The following is a 20,852-nucleotide window of genomic DNA, read 5'->3' on the forward strand; positions in this document are numbered from 1 at the left end:
TAAAGCTTTAGTGTATAAATGTTTCTTTTTCTTTATGTGTAATGGATATTTAATTTGCATTATTTGTTGTCTTTTCTTTATTATGTGTTATATACATTTGCCTTTAATACTTTAGTTCATGTTGTATCTGACCGGCAACATTTATTTTGTAAACAACATTATACATAGCTAATATTTCTCTACTAGTGTGGATTAAATATTAACGTAAACATGGTTACCTGAATTTGAGTTAAAAGCTGCAGTCTTGATTCTTATCTCAGACTGTTCTAGAATGGAAAATTCCCTTAAGTGACAGAGTATTTTCAGAAAATGGTAATTGTGACCTAGGTCAAGTAGAGGGATATATAGTCTAGTTTACCTAAGTATTATTCATTCATGCCTTAACATCTGAATCAGAATCAATCTTATAGTTGTCTACCGTTTTTCATTTGGATGGGTTTATTTGTTCAAAGTATTGTACATATACAAATAATAGTCCTCGACTGGAACGTTAATTTGGAACTATCGTGAATTAGGACCAGAACATTTTGGATTATGTTATTGTGATACATCGAAATACTCTAGCACATCGCCACATTCCAGGTCACTGGCATATTAGAACTTATCTGAATAACCCTGGAACTCATTATGAACTTTATACATCTGGACTTGTAATTGAACTTTTAGAACTATTTGGGATTAGTTCACAATATGTTAAGTTTTTTTTTCTCTTTTTAAAATTTTTATTTTGTATTCTAGAGACAAAAGTATTGTTTCAATTTACAAAACTCGTTCGGTTGTGCTCCTTTCGTTTGCTTGGTTTAAGGTCATTTCTTCGTAACAATATTTTTTAAAATCTTGACCTTCCAACTCTCCTTAACATAGCTATGTGCTAGTTGGTATTCACATACATTATTAATTAATCAGATCCTGCTTTAATTTATTTACAGCTGGTGTGACACGTGCAAGGAATAGAGAAAACATCTTACCAAAATCTTAACACATAGAGAAATGAAAATCCTTTGGGATAAAATGCATTCATGGGAATGGCCAGATAACTACCTTGAGATTGGAAAAGTTTATTGTCCATGGAATATCTGCGAAAACTGGAAGACAAACGATGTGAATGATCTGCCTATGTATGTGGGAATCATCGAAAGATGCCAAATATTTCCTACGTCAAAGTCTTTTTCAGAAAAGATTAAGAAAATTAAGGATTCTAGAAATAAAATAGCACACAGGCAGTCACAGCGATTATCCGATATTGAAAGAGACAGAATTTTCAAAATGTTGGAAGAGTTTATATCTGCAGATGAAATTGCCACGTAAGTGAATAGTCAATCCTTATTAAAAGAATTACAAGATATCAAGGACAACAAAGAATTTGCAATAACGACAAATATGTTACCAATGATTCGAAATATTGAACAAACACAATCCTGGATTCGAAATATTGAATCACGGGTTCAGAATATTGAAAAACAAACCGTATTACTCAACCAAACTAAAGAATCACTAAGTCAAGATACCGAAAATGTGACAGAAGAACATGTGAAAGATTTCCAAAATCCAGATATGAGACCGGAAGTAGAAATCGCAAATTCCATCAATCCTAATAGAAAATATAAATGGTCCAGTATGCTTATACTGTTCATTGTCCTAACGTTATTTTGGAAAGAAATCGGTATAGAATCTGATTTGGGTGAGTATAAATATTCTAGCAGATTGAAAGTTTCCGGGATGATTCAAGCACATCTATGTCTATATATCTCTCGATCTGTCTGGACTAATGGCAAGTTTTCTATTAAACCTTCTCTGCATCTACTGTCTAGCTATTTTATTTGGTCGAGGTTTATTGGTTCAACGTCAAAAGTATTTAGCTTTTCTAAATAAGATAATAGCTGAAAAGACAACATATTTCTCACTAACTATTGTTTCAGTTTTACACCAATATTAGGTTGTTCGTTTGAAATCTAAGCTGGATACATTTTAACCTTTGGAATTTACAAGCGGTATTTCATTTTAAAACATGCTAGGCAACATATTTTCTTAAGGAATACCTCTTGGATAGATCATATATATGATAGAAGCGTGTTTTGCTGATCTTACCACAAATGTTGTCTGTGCCATACAGTAACAAATATACACAGTGCAAAAGGACCTGTAGAAAATTTTTCCGAACACTTTCATTCCAGTACATAGGCTAATAAGGGTAAATTGTTAGTAGTGTAGTGGGGCACGTAGGCCTCAATGGAAAATCCAGTCAAACAGGTGTCCCGGCACTATACCCTCAAGTTTTAAAGCCTCACGTAGATTTCTATGTTAGGAAAAAGAATCCCAACACTATAGCCTCAAACTGAAATTGAACATGGGCCTGTTTAGACTCAAATGGAATTGACCTCAGTTTGCGGAACACTGGCAACAGTGTTGCAAGTGGCTGAACTCAAGTGAGCGGAACACTGGCAACAATGATGCAAGTGGCTGACCTAAATAAAAGCTACCCTAGGTAGAACAAAATACAGTAGAGACATAGGCCTATATAACACATAGAATTAGATTGATTAACGTCAATCTATTATACCAACAACTATACAGCCATATAAAAACATTTTAGGCAAGAAAGCAAATCTTTTCGAGGCACATGAGTGTTTCTTAAAAATGGTCTTTGAGATTCTTGTATTTTCATAAAACCCCCAAAGATACTATCCACGCAAACGTACGCGAACGCATACAAACACAACATCTTCTACCCAAACAAACGTACGTGAATGCATACAAACCTCAAATCTGCTGTCCACACAAACGTACGCGAATGCATACGATCCCCAAATATACTATCCACACACGGGAATAGGAAAAAACAAGCCCAAAATATACTATCCATATAGAGGGAAGAGGGAAAAAAATATACTATCCACTCAATCGTACGCGAACGCATACAACCCCTAATATTCATCCACACACGGGAAAAACAATATACTATCCACACAAAGGGAAGAAGAAAAAACCAAATATACTATCCACACAAACGTATGCGAACGCATACAAACACAGACTTTGCAATACACACAAACTTTCGCGAACCCATACACACAAACACACACGCACAGAGTGAAGAAGAAAAAACAAACCCCAAATATACTATCCACACAAATGTACGCGAACGCATACAAACCCCAAATATACTATCCACACACGGGAATTTAAAAAAACAAACACAATATCTATTATCCACGCAAACGTACGCGAACGCATACAAACACAATATCTGCTATCCACATAAGCGTACGCGCGCGCGCATACAAACCACAAAATCTGCTATCCACACAAACGTACGCGATCTCATACAAACACAAATATACACACACACACACACAAGCACATCCCAGAGGGAAGAAGAAAAACAAACTCAAAATATACTATCCACACACGGGAAGAAGAAAACAACAAATACATATATACTATCCACACAATTTACGCACACGCATACAAATCACAAATGTACTATCTACACACGGGAAGAAGAAAAAAAAACAAACCCAAATATACTATCCACACAAACGTACGTGAACGCTTACAAACACAATATCTACTATCCACGCAAACGTGCCCAAAAGCATACAAACACAATGTCTACTATCCACATAAACATACGCGCACACATACAAACCCCAAAATCTACTATCCACACAAACGTACACGATCGCATACAAACACAAATACACACACATACACATCACAGACAGAAGAAGAAAAATAAACCCAAAATATACTATCCACACAGAGGGAACAGGAAAAATACCAAAATATAGTATCCACACAGAGGAAAGACAAAAAAAATATAATATCCACACAAACGTACGCGAATGTTTACGAACTCTAAATATACTATCCACACAAATGTACGCGAACGCATACAAACACAATTTCTGCTGCCCACACAAACGTACACGAACGCATTCAAACACACAAATACACACACACCACAGAGGGAAGAAGAAAAAGCAACGCTCAAATTTACTATCTACACAAACATAACGCGAACACATACAAACACAAAAATACACACACGCCACAGAGGGAAGAAGAAAAACCAAACACCAAATATAGTATCCACACACGGGAAGAAGAAAACTAAACAATTATACTTTCCACACAAACGTATGCGAACGCAGACAAACACACTCTACCATCCACACAGAAGTGAAGGGTAAAAAAAAATATCTACTATCAAAAATACCTCAATATTTACTATAAATAAATCACTATCTACTATCCACACAAACGTACGCGCACGCATATAAACTCACACTCTACTATCCAGACAAAAGTCCAAGAACGCATACAAATCCCTAATATACTATCCACATAAACGTACGCGAACGCATACAAACACACAAATATACACACACCCACCACAGAGGGAAGAAGAAAAAACAATGGCCTAAATATCTGGGAGGACCTAGCCCCGAAGAATTAGCCAGAGCCGGATTTTTATACTTGGGTGAAGGGGATAAAGTCAGTTGCGTCAGTCACAGTGTCACTTCATGAGTAGGGGTAGAAAGATTCGGCTTACCTGGAACATGGTCGATGGTCTCCGCATTGTCACTACCCACTTTTAGTGGGACGACCTCAGTAATCTCTGGATGGATACTTTACAAGAGAACATTTATGGTTTACCTGTGTAGTTGAGAGAACGCATTTGCCGAGAGTTGATCAAAATACAAGTGAAATGCAAACTCAAAATTATTTCTCCATTTTTGAACTATGCTCTTTTCCAAAGTAAACGAAGTTTGATTATGGGAGGACACTAAGAGGCTGTAAGAATATTGCACACTCTCCCTAGGACCCTTTGTTACCAAAAACTTGTTGCACACTGACTTGTTTATTTTCCACTTTGATCGTTTTGATGTGTATTTTATCGCTGCACTCAACCATTTGTCCTTCAGGTATTTTTGTCTTTCGTGTTGTTTCATTTTAAACACGTGTCCTGAAAAAGGTATACAAACTCTTGTCGTGTTTGTCTTCGTGTCAAAAGTGACATACCCTGCAATATGGCTACATATGCTCTCTCTGTTACCTCTTCCTCCACTTTCAAAGTCATTGACGAACACTTAGATCGTGCAAGTTGGGAGGCCTTTTATCTTCGCCATCCCTTTAACTTGTTAATTGCCTGACTTAGCGATTCAGGCAAAACCGAATTTGTCAAACGTTTGATCGAACATAAAAATCATTTGATCTATCGTCCACCTAAACGGATCGTGTATTGTTATAAAGAGTGGCAATCGGCGTAAAGTCTCTTCCGATAAAATCTAGGCGATTGTATCGTGTTTGTGGAAGGCATTTCTGGCGAAGACGACGGGATCGTGTCTGACTCCAGTCAAACCCGTCTGGTCGTCTTCGACGACATGTTAGGAGAATTCGAAGAAGAAATTAAACTCTGGTTTACGCGCAAAGGAAATAATCTTAATGCCAAAGTCATTTACATCACCCAAAATTTGTTTCAACAAAGTAAACCCATCGCACTGTCAGTCTCAATGGTCTTGTGTAAAAAAAACTTAGAGATAAATCGCAAGTGCAGGTCTTAGCCAAACAGTTAGGAACGACTTGGCTGACTCATGCGTATGACGAGGCCACTCAAACCCCGTACGCTTATTTAATCGTGGATTTAAAACCTACTACCCCCGATAATTTGCGATTTCGTACCCATTTGTTTCACCACTGGTGCGAAGACGGAGGGCCTGTCGTGTACACATCCTCTTATTCGACTTAACAATAAAAAAAAGAAAATCTATTAAAACCTCTGACATTTTGGGTCTGTTTCATGCAGCGTCAACATGACGTACCTTCAGTCTCATCTTCACGTCAAACTGATTCGTGCCTTGTACGGCATCAGTCGCGATAAAAGTCCAAACATACGTGCTCCTGTCTTATAATTCAGTCTCAAAGAAGTCTTACGATGGTTTAAGGTGACAACACGTCAAATGCTGCAATCATTCACATTTCACGTAAAACCAAAATGCTTTTTTAAGAGAAACAAAGTAGCCTTGACGCAACCGGCCGATCCACGCATCAACACTCAAACCAAAAAGTAAATCATTTTGAGACCTGGAGGTAGCGGTTTTCTAGCATGTGTCATCATTCTTTCCCTCTTAAAATGGGATCTCAATGTCCCCAAAGTCCTCCTCAAGAAAAATCCACTCACATGAAAGCCAAACGGACACAGAAGAAGAAAAAGAGCAGTGTCACAGCAACAGAAAAAGAAAAGCCTACAGAAGATAAAAAACCACAGAAAAGACCCAGAAAACAACTTCTTTCCGTTAGAAGCCACGACCTACAGCGACGGTGACAGTGTCTCTAGTAGCCTCATGTTCTTCCACTTCTCGGTTGCTAGTGATGCCGGCCAAGCCCAATTTTGAAACCCGTTCTTCCTCATTGGATGAAACAATGGAAACCCGAATCTCCAAGAAATTCTCCTCCAGCGGTGACACCGTCCTCCTCTTTATCTGCAGTAGCAGCTGCTCACAAAGTACCTGCTTCTAGAATCAAAGTCCAAGAGTGGTCGGACATCTTAAAGGGCTTATTGGATTTGTCCAAGCAAGATTGTCCCGATTTAGTCCGTTTTGAACCCCTCCACGACATGAGATGCCTGTCATCAAGTTGATACAGCGTAGCGACAATCAATGGCGACGCATTCAAGTATAAAAAGGACCAGCGGTAAAGGCTGGAGATAAGCGATTTTGTCATCCTGAACGCCCAAAGATGTCCCCTAATAGAAGTTCACACCACTCTCTGGCTAGAAAAGGAAAGAAAACGAAAGGACCATCTCCTCGTTTAGCCAAAAATTGGGACATGTTTTCTGTCCTGTACAAAGCTCCTTCAACCATGCGTAAACAACTCATTCAAACAGCCTCCAAAGCCGTCTTCTATACCGTGTGTGAATGTTGCCTGAACGTCTTGAAATACACGATAGCTTAGTCTCCACATCAGAAAGAATGCTTAGCCAAGCATCGACACGTTCTTCGCCAAAAGGTCCAAAAGAAAATATCCATCCGTTAGAAGAAGAAGATGGAGGAATTTTACCCATGTTGTTAGGACCCTTGCTGAAAGGAATATTGGGAACAATGCTGGGAGGGATCATGGGAGCAAGATAAAAAAAAAGGACCAAGAAGATGAAAGGGACCTCTGGAGTCCAAAGATCTCAGACGTGACCATTGACATCCGATGTAAGGACGAAAACTGGATCTAGTGCCTTACAAATAATGGATGGAATACCATCGTTTGCAATACGAACTGACCCCGCATTTGCCTCCCAATCCTAGTATGACCGAGATGTCCCAGTTACAACACGAATTGCAGTCGTTAATAGATCGCAACGATTTGTCCGAAACAGATAAATCGCAAAGGTACGGTCAACTGTTGACCCCTTACCCCACTCGCCAACGAGAAAAACTTAAATCTTGGGTTTAAAGGATGATGTCTACTCTTCCTTCGACAGAAGTGAAAAAGAAAGAAGAGAAACCAGAAGGGAAAAAGAAAGTAAGACCAAATCCATCCCACTACCACCTCCACCACTGCCACCACTACTCTCGACTTTTACTCCCGTTGCACATCGGAAACGTAGAGCCGTTTCCAAACCTCCATTTCGCCCATCCAAAATAGCATCAGCGAAGAGTGGGTGCCTTATTACAAAATGGAGAAAGTGTTAGCCAGCATTTGCTACGATACAGCCCATCTTTCGGGTTACAGAGGATTTCAGAAATTGTATCGTGCTGCCAAAACTCTTCTGAAAAGTCTCCGTTTACCTCAAGTGCAACGATGGTTACAACAAGAAACAACGTACACTTTACACAAACCCACTCGACGAAACTTTTCCTGAAGTCTCACCTGAGTGGAGGGCATCAATCATCACTGGCAAGCCGATTTAGCCGATGTCTCCCATTTGGCCACCTACAATCACGGCTACAAATATTTGTTTTGTGTTATCGACGTCTTTCCAAATTTGCATGGGTCGTGCCATTGACTTCCAAATCTAGCAGTTAGTGCGAGCCCTTAAACTGGTGTTGAATCAAAGTGGTCGTCATCCTGTTCGATAGCAAACCGGCAAAGGCACAGAATTTCTGAACAAACTTTCCAAAAAGAATTAAAAAGACGAGACATTCATTTTTTCACCACCGAGAATCCCAAAACTAAAGCCAGCATCGTGGAACGTTTTCAACGTACTTGAAAGAACGCATGTGGAAAGGTTTTACGCATTAACACACTCTCAAGTACATCGACGTCTTACCGCACCTAGTATTAGCGTACAACCAATCTTATCATCGAAGCATCGGATGTGTCCCCCAAGAAGTGAATCCCGACAACGAACTGTCCCCAAGAAAGGTGTAGTGTTCGACAAAGGTTACTTACCCAACTGGACCACCGAATTGTTACATGTCACTGGATGAGTGCGTGGCCGTCATCCTGACCTCTATAAATTCGAGGACATGAACAGGGAAGTTTTAAAAGGAACGTTTTACTTGCTTGAGTTACAACGCGTAACGAAAAAGGGAAGACAAAGTGTATGACATCGAAAGCATTCTCGAACGAAGAACCCGTAAAGTGGGGAAACGACGTGTTAAAGAAGTCATTTTACTGAGCAATTACATCAGTTACCTTCTCCCCAATCCTTCCCTGAAATACTCATCAAACAGGAACAACGGGAGTCTTGTGTCCAATGTAAGTCACCACTCCAACAATAACCACAACAGCAATTTTCTTTTAGACACTCCTCTGAGTTCGAGTGACCACTTAGACAGAGCAGAACTCTGGAATTATGAACAACAACCAATTTTACTTCACGTTACCCAGTGACAGTTCCATGGAGGTGTTTCGCAACAATACCTTGTGTTGTTACACGGCCAAATTACCTCAGGCCATGCAATTAGATCAGGAAGCCCATTGGGAAGTGGCTTTGGTGGAAATGATTTACCCTACACAAATCAAAAACATCATTGAAAATTAAAATACTTTCCAGGTCGAAATCCTGAACGTCCAATTGCAAGAAGAAATGAATAAAATCGGGTTTTCAGGCTATACAAGGTCAGCAGGCAATTCATCATTCAGAATCAACACAATGAAAATTTTGTCAGGCTATTATTTTAGCGGTGAACATTTGGTGTACACAATTTCTGAGAGGTTCGTGGCAGCGTTTAGCAAAGCCATGAACATAGTCAAATAAGTGTTAAGATTGAGTACCATAAAGTGGCTCGTCGCCTACTGATGAAATTTCAGGATACCGAAACGTTGTCCATCAGGTTTAGTGGTAGTTTGTTTGAAATATTTGGTGGACATCCACAGATGGTAGCAGAGAATCTGAGCCCGAAGATCATCAGTAATATGGATTTTTACAGGGTTTTTTGGATCCCCTTTAGAACTGAATTAAGGACTCAATCTGATCTTTGTGTATTCCGATGTGGTGGAGTACAACGTAGTGAGACACACCTACGTACCGTTACTATGTGTCATTCTTTGTGAAGTGGATTCTACCACGACCAATGACCAGGAAGATGGAAATACCTATCACGTTCACCGCGAATTGTACATCCTCACTATTTACCCGTCAGTAAGTCCTATTTTGACACTGTCTACATTGCTATAAAAGGAGATCTGGGACAAAATATTTCATTATCCAAAGGAAAAGTCACGGTGTAATTCCATTTGTGAAAACGATTCTCTAACGAGTTGTAAGTCATGTATAAAGTGTACCGAGGAGTCGCTCGACAGCGAGGACATGGTTTACTAGATATGCTGAAATCGGCCTTTCTTTCCGTAGCCCCGGTTTTGAAACCGATGGTGACAAGTGGATTGCACGCTTGGAGAGATGCCTTTTTGACGCACGGCAAAGAATTTCTCCAAAATGTCATCATCGACAATCAAAACCCCAAAGAAGCTTTATTGAGAGCAGACAAAAATGTCTTTCTTCAAACGGGCAAAGACATTTTGGGCCGACGAGAAACTCCTATAAATGCCATGGATGTTGCCGAGTCAGGCATTCCTGCTTCCCTGACGCCACAGCAAATACAAGGCCGAAAGAGACGACGAAGACACCCTTACAGAGAACATCACACCACTAGATCTAGAAAGACCAAGAAAAGAAGAACCGGTTGAGACTTAGATGTTTTTGAAAGAAATTGCTGACATTAACTCGTCGTGCATACCCTGACGGGCGAAAACGAGGTTAATCTAATCAGTCAGTCAGTCAGTCTGACCATCCATTGTTGACTCGTTCACCTATGAAGATGCCTCATAATTTAGCTAAACTAAACGAAGCCTACGTGCATTTGCATCGTGTCAGGCAAAGTCTGTTACCCACACCTGAAGAGATAGAGAATGTCAGGATGCTGAAAGTGGCCTAAGAGTTGATAGAAGAGGTCTTCAGAGAGGAAATTAAGAAGAAGAAAGAAGAATGGACAGATTTCAGAAGCAGAGAACGTGGCAGCATCAACAGCACGAACCAGACAGAGGTTTTGGCAACTGCCGTGTGGACAGGAAAAAGTTCTCCTTCTCTTTCCGAAGAAGCAGACCCTATCCTGTGGGAACACCTGCCGACAGACGGGGACGAAATCTTAGACGGTAAAAGATTGCCATCATTCCCCGTCCACAAAAACAGCCCTTTTCAGGGCTACCCAAATATTCTAGAAAAGAGACTATTTAAATTGCCAATTGGTATGAGTGTGGAGTAGTGTGACTATAAACACTCACCGCTTTCCTGGTATATATGTGTGTGTGTGTGTGTGTGTTTGTGTGTATTTATGTATTTGCATGCGTTCGCGTACGTTTGTGTAGTGTTTTTCCCTTCCCTTCTTTGTGGATAGTAGAATATGTGTTTGTATGAGTTCGTGTAGGTTTGTAAGGATAGTAGATATTGGGATTTATGATAGTAAATATCGCGGTATTTTATAGTAGGTATTGGGTTTTTCCCCTTTCCTTCTGTGTGGATATTAGAGTGTGCGTTTGTGTGCGTTCGCGTACGTTGTGTGGATAGTATATTTGTGGTTTGTATGCGTTCGCGTACGTTTGTGTGGATGGTAGAGTGTGTATTGTATGCATTCGCGTACGTTTGTGAGGATAATATATTTGGGGTTTGTATGCCCTTGGTACGTTTGTATGGATAGTACATTTTTTTGCTATTCCCTCTGTGTGTATGGTATATTTGGGGTTTGTTTTTTCTTCTTCCCTCTGTGGTGTGTGTGTGTGTGTGTGTGTGTGTTTGTATGTGTTCGCGTACGTTTGTGTGGATAGCAGATATTATGTTTGTCTGTGTTCGCGTACGTTTGTGTGGATGATATATTTGGGAATTGATTTATTTTCTCTTCCCTCTGTGTGGATAGTAGGCAATGTTTTTTTTTCTCTTCCCGTTTTTGGATAGTATATTTGGGGTTTATATGCTTTTGCGTACGTTTGTGTGGATAGTAGATATTGTGTTTGTATGCGTTCGCGTACGTTTGTGTGCATAGTACATTTGTTTTTTCCCCATTCCCTCTGTGTGGATATCATATGGGGTTTGTTTTTTCTTCTACCCTTTGTGGTGTGTGTGTTTGTATTTGTGTGTTTGCGATCGCGTACGTTTGTGTGGATGGTAGATATTGTGTTTGTATGTGTTTCGTACGTTTGTGTGAATAGTATATTTGGAGTTTTTTATGCGTTCGGGTACGTTTGTGTGGATAGCATATTTAGGGTTTTTTTCTTCTTTTTCTCTTCCTTCTGTGTGGATAGTATATTTTGGGTTTTTCCCTCTTCCCTCTGTGTGCATAATATATTCTGTGTTTGTTTTTTCTTCTTCCCTCTGTTTGTGTGTGTGTGTGTGTGTGTGTGTGTGTGTGTGTTTGTGTGTTTGTATGCTTTCGTGTACGTTTGTGTGGATAGTAGATTTTGGGGTCTGTATGCGTTCGCGTACGTTTGTGTGGCTAGTAGATCTTGTGTTTGTATGTGTCCACGTACGTTTGTGTGGATAGTATATTTGTTTTTTTTTCTTCCCGTGTTTGGATTGTAAATTTGGGGTCTGTATCCGTTCGCGTACGTTTTTGTAGATAGTATAATTGGGGTTTGTTTTCTTTCCTCTGTGTTTTTTTCTTCTTCCCTCTGTGGTGTGTGTGTGTGTGTGTTTATCCGTTCACGTACGTTTGTGAGGATAGTAGATATTGTGTTTGTATTTTCTCCTTCCCGTGTGTGGATAGTATATTTGGGGGTTGTATGCGTCCGCGCGTACGTTTGTGTCGATAGTATATTTGGGGTTTGTTTTTCTTCTTCCCTTTGTGGTGTGTGTATGTGTGTGAGTGTTCGGATGCGTTCGCGTACGTTTGCGGATATATTAGAGTGTGTGTTTGTATGAGTTGCCGTCCGTTTTTGAGGATAGTGTATTGTGGGGTCCTCTTCCCTCTGTGTGGTTAGTATATTTGGGGTTTTTATGCGTTCGCGAACATTTGTGTGGATAGTAGATATTGTGTTTTTATGCGTTCGCTTACGTTTGTGTGGATAGTATATTCGTTTTTTTCTCCCTCTTCCGTCTGTGTGGATAATATATTTTGGGTTTGTTTTCTTTCCTCTTCCCGTGTGTGGATAGTATATTTGGGCTTTTTATGCGTTCGCGTACGTTTGTGTGGATATTAGATATTGTGTTTGTATGCGTTCGCGTACGTTTGTATGGATAGTATATTTGGGGTTTTTTCTTCCCTCTTCCGTCTGTGTGTATAATATATTTTGGGCTTGCTTTCTTTTCTCTTCCCGTGTGTGGATGGTATATTTGGGGTTTGCATGCGTTCACGTACGTTTGTGTGGATATTAGATATTTTGTTTGCATGCGTTCTCGTACGTTTGTGTGGATAGTACATTTGGATTTTGTAAGAGTTTGCGTACGTTTGTGTCAATAGTATATATTGTGTTTATAGCGTTCGCGTACGTTTGTGTGGATAGTATATGTTGGGTTTGTATGAAAATAGAAGAATCCCAAAGGCCCTTTATAAGGACCACTCATATGCCTCGAAAAGTTTTGCCTTTTTGCCTAAATTATTTTTAGTCTGCTGTATAGTTGTTTGTGTGATAGATTGATGTTCATCGATCTATGTCTATGTGTTATATATTAATACTTAATAATTTTCTACTTTTTCAAAGATTTAGTTAGATGATTTCAATTATTGAAAGTTACGGGGAAAAAGCATCATTCATTGAACTAGAGGCTGTCTTAAATATACATTCTTTCCTTATTGTCTGAAACCGTGGCACTTGTACCAGGACAAACCAGATCACAAAACGAGTTACATGATTATTATTATCTGTTAAGTTTCACGCGTTGTTTTAATAACTTTTTTAATTTATGATGACCGTTTCTGTTTCCTCCGTAATGTTCATCCATTTTCTCAACTGTTTGTCAGATGCTTAATAGTAGTTGGTGGTGAATCTATTTCCGCACCGGACACAATAGTTCAGTTAGTCTTCGTTGCATCTTCCTTTTATAATTGAAAAAAAGAAAAGATAAACTTGAGACTTTATTAGGCCGAAATGATTCGCTAGCTTTCTCAAAGGTATTCAATATTGAAATCTTTCAAGCATTATATGGCAATTATTGTGTATACATACATCTGAAATATGTGCATGAGAGGCTCATGTAAACAAAAACAGAAATTGTTTCGATTCTGTATAAGCAGAATCAATAACATTCGCTGTACGTTTGATAAACAAAAATGTTTCGAATACTGCATTTCCAATAGGAGCTTAGGTAATGATTTAGTATTGCATTCCATTTGTTTGAGCACTTATGCAATGTGTGTTATACTTCATTGAACTTACCGTATATTATATATACCCATAGGATCAAAACTACTACATATGTATAAATAAAAAAAATCTCTCTTCATTAAAATGTTACCAATATTTCACTTCTTTTGTCTCGCCATATATATATATATATATATATATATATATATATATATATATATATATATATATATATATATATACATGTGTGTGTGTGTGTGTGTGTGTGTTTTAGGTTGTTTGTCGGAAGAGTTTTCTCATCCTATTCGACCAGAACTATGCATGTCTCATTATATACATGAGCACAAGAAACTTGTTGGAAGACAATGGCTTTTACAGAACATTTATGTAGCAATTTTGAAAGAAGACTTCTATCATACTGGTGTATTGCTCGTTGCAGATATGGGGTTCGGAAAGTCTGCTTTGGTTTCTCACATAGTGTGTGCTGATTCTAATTAACCTGGAGCCTCACGGAGAGCTAAGCTTCTTGCGTATTATATCTGCAGATTTGATGCATTTAATACAAAAAGAGCAGATCTTTTTATTAGAAGGCTTGCGGGAATGATTGCGAATTCAATACCCCAGTTTGGCTCAGCACTCGAAACTGAGTATGGAGTTCTCAGCTACTTGAATTCAACAAAATGTAATTACGATCCGGTTGGATGCATGGACCAGAGCATAGTTTATCCATTATCAAAGATAGAGTCGAACATTGCTACAAAACAGAGAATGATTATACTGGTTGATGGTTTAGATGAATGTGAAGACACAGAAAGTACTAGAAATGAAATACTTAGTGTTTTAGAGCGAACGGCTTCCAGATTTCCTGCTTGGATTAAATTTATTTGTACAACCAAAAATATCCCAAGTATTGTAAGCAAAATAGGAGATTTCCTTGTCATTCAGGCAAGAGCAAACGATTCCCGAAATGTGAAAGACATTTACGATTTCATAGATAAGTATTTGGAGGAAGATCAGACAAATGTCCAAAAATTATTCGAAGCATGGATATTCGATGAAAAGATGGATGTTATTAATAAACTAGTTATCATGAGCGCTGGAAACTTTTTGTATGTTCACCATGCTATGAGATACTTGAAATTGAAGGATATTTTGAGCAAGGAAAATATACCTAATTCGTTGGATAAGATATATAGCTTAATTTTGAGCGTATTTATGGTACAACGCAAGATCGTTTTCAGTGGGCCGAAAAGGTCTTGGAAATACTAAGTGCATCAAAATCACCAATGAAAAAGGAAAACATTTTCAAAATAATAAAGTTTGAGTACAAAAGTCTTAGCAGATATATGTATGACGTAGAAATGCATTCCCTAATGCATTTTGTGACAACTACGGCAGATGAATGTGTTTTTTACGCACATTTCAATATATCAATATATCATTGGCTGACAGATATCAGGAAAACAGGGACATTATTTTTTATCGACAAAGAGAAAGGACATTATCTCATAGCGAGGTACTTGTTCAGTATTGTAAAGGAAGAGAACAATAACAGCAGCACGCATATTATAGTCCTTGCAGTCCATGTGTCTGAATCAAAATCAGACGATCTGATCGTATACTTTAAATCTTTGCCACCTAAACTATTTAGCAACAAGTCCCATTCAACTTCATTGCTTCACAAAATAGCTAGCAAAGTAAATGCGTTCCCTGCAACGTCAGCATGTACTGGGTGAGTGTGAATGAGAACAGACTACATGCCGAAAATTTAACAGTTGATTTTCCGAAAGATTATTTTGGTATAATAACGTTCGCGCCCAAAAGGAAGCCATTTGATGACTGGTGGACAATATCATGCGAAACAGCACTTCATGCAGCATCAAGATTGGGTTTCACTGATATCGTGAAACTGCTTACAGCTCATGAACAAAATGCAATATCATGTCGAGATGGAGCAGGAAGGACTCCTTTTCTTTCATCCATAATATATAACAGAACAGAAGCTACAAGCATTCTATATCCTTCGGTAAACTTATCCGAAAAATGCCTGGAAAGAGGCTTTACAGATGATGAAATTATGCAATTAAGTAGATTAGAGATTCAGAAGCTTTCGGAGGGGAAATGTCCAAATGGTTTAACTGTGATGCATCTCATATCAAGATATGGGTTGGATAATCTAGCACGTAATTCTCTTTTCCATGCTTTGAATTGGGAAGAAAAAAGACAACGAAGGGAACCGGCCAATTCATCAGGTTGCATGTCACTCTGGTATAGAAATGATTAAGACCCTTTCTAACGTTTTGCATGTGGATTTGTTTTCTCGCACACCTAATGGATCAACTGCGTTTCATCTCGCGGCTTTATGTCGCCCAATCAATTTACTCTGGCTGCATGACAAAAATGCTGGACCTCTGCCTCAACTGTACGACGCTGTGAACCGTAGCATTTTACAATATATGTATATTTCCCCGTTGCCTAGTGTTTCAGTCGATGGTATCCAACGGGATATGGATAATGCAGTATTGATGGAACGCCTCTTTTCAGCAGAAGATATTACCCATGTGGATAACAATAATACTAACATTCTTCATTCTATGATTGGCAATGGATACTTTTTATCAATGATTAGCGTGTACATAAACTATAAAGATAAATTTATGCGCTTAATCATGCAAAATAACAATTTGAAAAGGACTCCATTAGAAGAAGCATTTTATAATCTATCTAATGATAATTGTCTGATTAAAAAACCGCATAGCAGTTTGATTGATGAATTGTTACTGAATCCAGTTCGTAACGTTAGCGAGATTTATTATTTGACTAATTTATCACCAATTGAACAAACAATTTTATATTTTGTACGCATTATTAGTGAGCACACCGAATACTATAAATTCTTTGGAAAGTATGTGCACGATGCAATAAAAAAATCTAATGTTCATATGATACGCACGTTCTTATTGTATATGAAAGCACACCACGTTCTCTACTACAGAGGTTACTCCCCTTTACATACTTTCATGTCGATATTAGCAATCCATTCATGGCGGAAATATTCTTTTCTAATTCTTCGGAGATTATTAAGTGTGGATTGCCGCTTGAAAAGTCGCCTCTTCATCAAATTTCATTGAATAAAAACAATTCATTCTGGTTTGTTGATTCAGTGAAAATGCAGGAATTATTAAAAGGTCTAACACCAGCGTATTTGGATGAATGTTATGATGCTGCAGGATATAATATATTTCACAGGGCCGTTGAAGGGGGAAATTATGAGCTTGTTAAATACTTCACTGACCAAGGACTCATAGTCACCGACAATAAAAAACACATTTTAGATTACATCATGCTTGGAGCTATGGCTACATTTTCCTTTTATAAACCAGTCTTGCATTACTATCTTCAGATGTCTCATGGATCGAAACAGTGGAATTATGCTACGCAAAATATAGATATGAAAACTAATTATGACTCGACATTGTTTCTGCTTCTTAGAAAATTCAAAGAGGGTGGTCATCTGACACACAATTATATTTGTAATACTTCATCTGCCACACTATCAATAGTTCATCTAGCTGCTGCTAATGGATTAAAAAAAAGTTTGGATTACATCAGCAACAACTGGGGTAAGCATGCGTTGCTGTGCAGAAATATTCACCTAATATCTCCTTTGTACTTAGCACACGTTTTTCACCAACATGAAACTATACAATATTTCGAAATGCAGAAAGTCTCACTACATTTTCCCAATCTTCGAACTGAAATGTTTTTAGCAGTGATTTTATTTCACGATATAGGTAAAATAAAGTATGAAAACATATATTGCCTTAAGGTGATGCTGCGGTACTATAGGCAAATGATTTTTCATATAATTTTTATGCACTTTTCAAGGCGTCAAGGTATTTAAAACGTTTGCAGTGTTCCAAATTGTTGCCATTCAGTACTCTTTATCTGAAATCCCTTCAAGAAGCCTATTCACAGCTATTCGTGCAATTATTGAATTTCTTTAGTCGATTGCAAAAGCTAAAACGAGATGTCAGCGACTTCACATATGTTAGAAAGTTACAAATCATTACTAACTTAGCTTATAAGACATATAAAAAACATTTTGTTCCGTTGAATAAGCTCGCATTTTCTGATATTTTTAAGAATGAAATAATATGTTATAAAGAATCAAAATTCATGTCTGACTGGCTTTTCAGTCACCTTTTATCCATTAGACCAAGGCTTCAAACGTTTGATCGTTTTTCTCTTCATGTTGAAATTTTCTCTTCAATAATTGATCACAGCTCACAGAGCAATTTTACATACCTGAACATTTTAACTCAAATAGGTGGTTATCGTGAAATGGAAACGAATGAAGACCTATTAACATTAGACATTCCTACAATGACAAAACAAGAAAAAAGAACATTAATCTTCCCAATACCAAAAGTAAAGCCTGAGGAGCTTAAAACTCTAAAGATCTTTTCAAATTTATCTGATGTACAGTAAATATAAACTATATCAAGCAATCTGTTTATTATTTCTCAGATGTGGGTTTTTCAGTATTTATTTTGGCAGAACTGTAAATATATTTCAGATTAAATCGTCTTAAACCTTCTGCATCTATCAGAATTTTCTGTCATGATAGGAATATCTTTTCTTGGTAGATGGGCATGTACATCAAAGTAGTTGGACTAATAACAATATTTTTAAAAATTTCCTATAATCATACATTTATCAATATTTACTACTTCGATGTTCACATGTTTTTGCATGACGTTTTGTGCTCGGTTCCAGGTTTTCATTTCGGAAGAGTAAGCTAAGCATATAAAACACGACAATGCTTGTTGGTATAGAATAAAATTTAGTACATACACCGCAACCATCAATATAGATATATCCGTGTTGCTACATATTTGCAAATTTTCAATTTCAAGACAAATCAAATATTTAATTTTCTTAACTACTGCAATTCTTACTCAAATATTTTATAATGAAAACTATACATTATGCAAAATTTCTTACATTTGTGAAAGGATTGTGGGGGGCGATGCAGTCAAGTGCCTATAAAAAAAGATACAACTTTTATTTAAACTATGCTTCCTTTGAAGAATAAAAAACCAATTAAAATAAAAAATTGTTTTGTATTAGGTAGCTTCAGACTAGCTTACATTATAATCTTACTTCGAACAGTCACCCGATTGTTCATTCTTAAGCGTTCCTTATGGACACATTCTTATCAATCTAGTATTCATCTAATTAGTTTTATTCGGAGTCTGAAATTTTTCAAAAGTTGTCATTCTCTACGTTTTAAAGTTTAAACAAAATATATTCATGTTATTTTGATACATATATAATTAATAAACTTCATCTGCACACGAAACAGAAATTAATAATATAATACAACTTATTTTGAGCGACATAGATAATTAGATTCTAATTCAACTGCGGTTTACATTTTTCATCTATTGTACAACATACTGCAATACATCTTGAAATCCTTGGAAACGTTTATTTTTATTGTACGTGCATTATTGGGCTTGACGTAAATTTGTATTTTTTTATTTATTTACTTATTTTATTTATTTATTTTATATACTTTTTTATTTATTAGCCTGGGTTGATTGAGTAATTGATAGTATTCTTCTGAATGTATGCTATATATTGTCTCGTGTAAAATCCATATCAGTTATTTTTGACAATAGTTAAAGGAATTAGATTTTCCAGATGAAATTTAAATGTGCCCAGTTCGTACTTATTTTCTTCACCTGGAGCCCAATAATGGGTTAACTCTCCTTGGGCAATTAACAATGTAACTATGCAAGCAGCAGTTGTGAACATCGGTGATAATTAATAGCGGCAAAGAACGATTGCAATAATATTGCCTCCACTAGTACCTATATTGAGAGATAAATTCGCCCATATACTTATAGCTGTGTAAGTATGGTTAAACTTGGTGACTTGAGAGATACAATGTGGTATAGAAAGACATGTAAGACCAGTATCCAGTATCTAGGTAAATTTTGTCACGAAAATGACAGTCTGATTTTGTACACGTGCCATGGAGTCATTCATTATATTTCGAATTTCTTCACAATTTCACCCCTCCACCACACCACCGCAAAAACTAAAGCTCGCCTGTCAATTTCTCTCTATTTGCTAGATCACATGACGTCATTTATTTACTTCTATACTGTGAATCATAGATTACATCATAAAGGGCCTTTTCTTGTGGGTACGATCATAACTATCACAAATCTAAGAAGTAATATATACATGTAATGTGTTGTAACTGTGTTTTGCTCTTTTCAATCGTTTTAATATGCATTAAAGGTGTATTATGCAAAGACAGAAGCTGACCATTTTTCACATCCTTGAAGGCAGTTTTCATACGTTATCATTGTTTAGTAACATAACTTGTCATTTGTGCCATCCCGTGGGCAGTATACATATGCTTTACGCTATTTATTGTGCTTTGCTTACTAACAAAGAATATATATATATATATATATATATATATATATATATATATATATATATATATATATATATATATATAAGGAATTATTTACAATAAGATACTGTTGTTTAAATTGGCATTTATTCTTTGTCTATACTTAGTTGTAAATAAAGAAGGTTTTTGCTACTTGTGAATAATATTTGTATACTACGAAATGTTTTAGAACCAACATTGGATGCCAATTAATATGTTTATAACCAAATACAAGACGCGGTGCTTTAAAGTAGTATAGCACACGAACGTTTTATAATGCAAGACAATGCCATTCTTTTTCCAGTTTGAGGTGACGAGTCATAAATATTCAAAAAAAACCACAAAAAATTGTTAACAGTAAGTTTTAGTTGTATGTAAAAGAGGCCACAGGTGGCCGAGTGGTCGAAGACGTTTTCCTTTACAAATCACTCACATATCACATCGGTCCTCTATAGTACGAGTCTCTGGCTCTACCAACATGGCTGTGTGAAAATGCTTGCAAGTAGCTTCCCATGGATCGGAGGTTCTTCCCGGGGTTTTCCAGGATTCTTCTTCAGCCAGATATACTTAACGCTATGTTTAGCCTATCATGCGCTGAAAAATGACGTTCAACACACACAACAACAACAAAAATCTTCTGCTG

At 37.3% G+C, this 20,852-nt stretch overlaps 1 pseudogene; it reads left to right on the top strand.

Annotated features, from left to right (window-relative positions):
- Positions 1-990: 990 nt before the first annotated feature.
- LOC149789449 (uncharacterized) lies at positions 991-20,209 on the top strand (annotated as a pseudogene).
- The last annotated feature ends 643 nt before the right edge of the window (positions 20,210-20,852 follow it).

The sequence above is a fragment of the Sinohyriopsis cumingii genome, chromosome 11, assembly GCF_028554795.1.
Source record: "Sinohyriopsis cumingii isolate HCF-2022 chromosome 11, ASM2855479v2, whole genome shotgun sequence".
NCBI lineage: Eukaryota > Metazoa > Mollusca > Bivalvia > Unionida > Unionidae > Sinohyriopsis > Sinohyriopsis cumingii.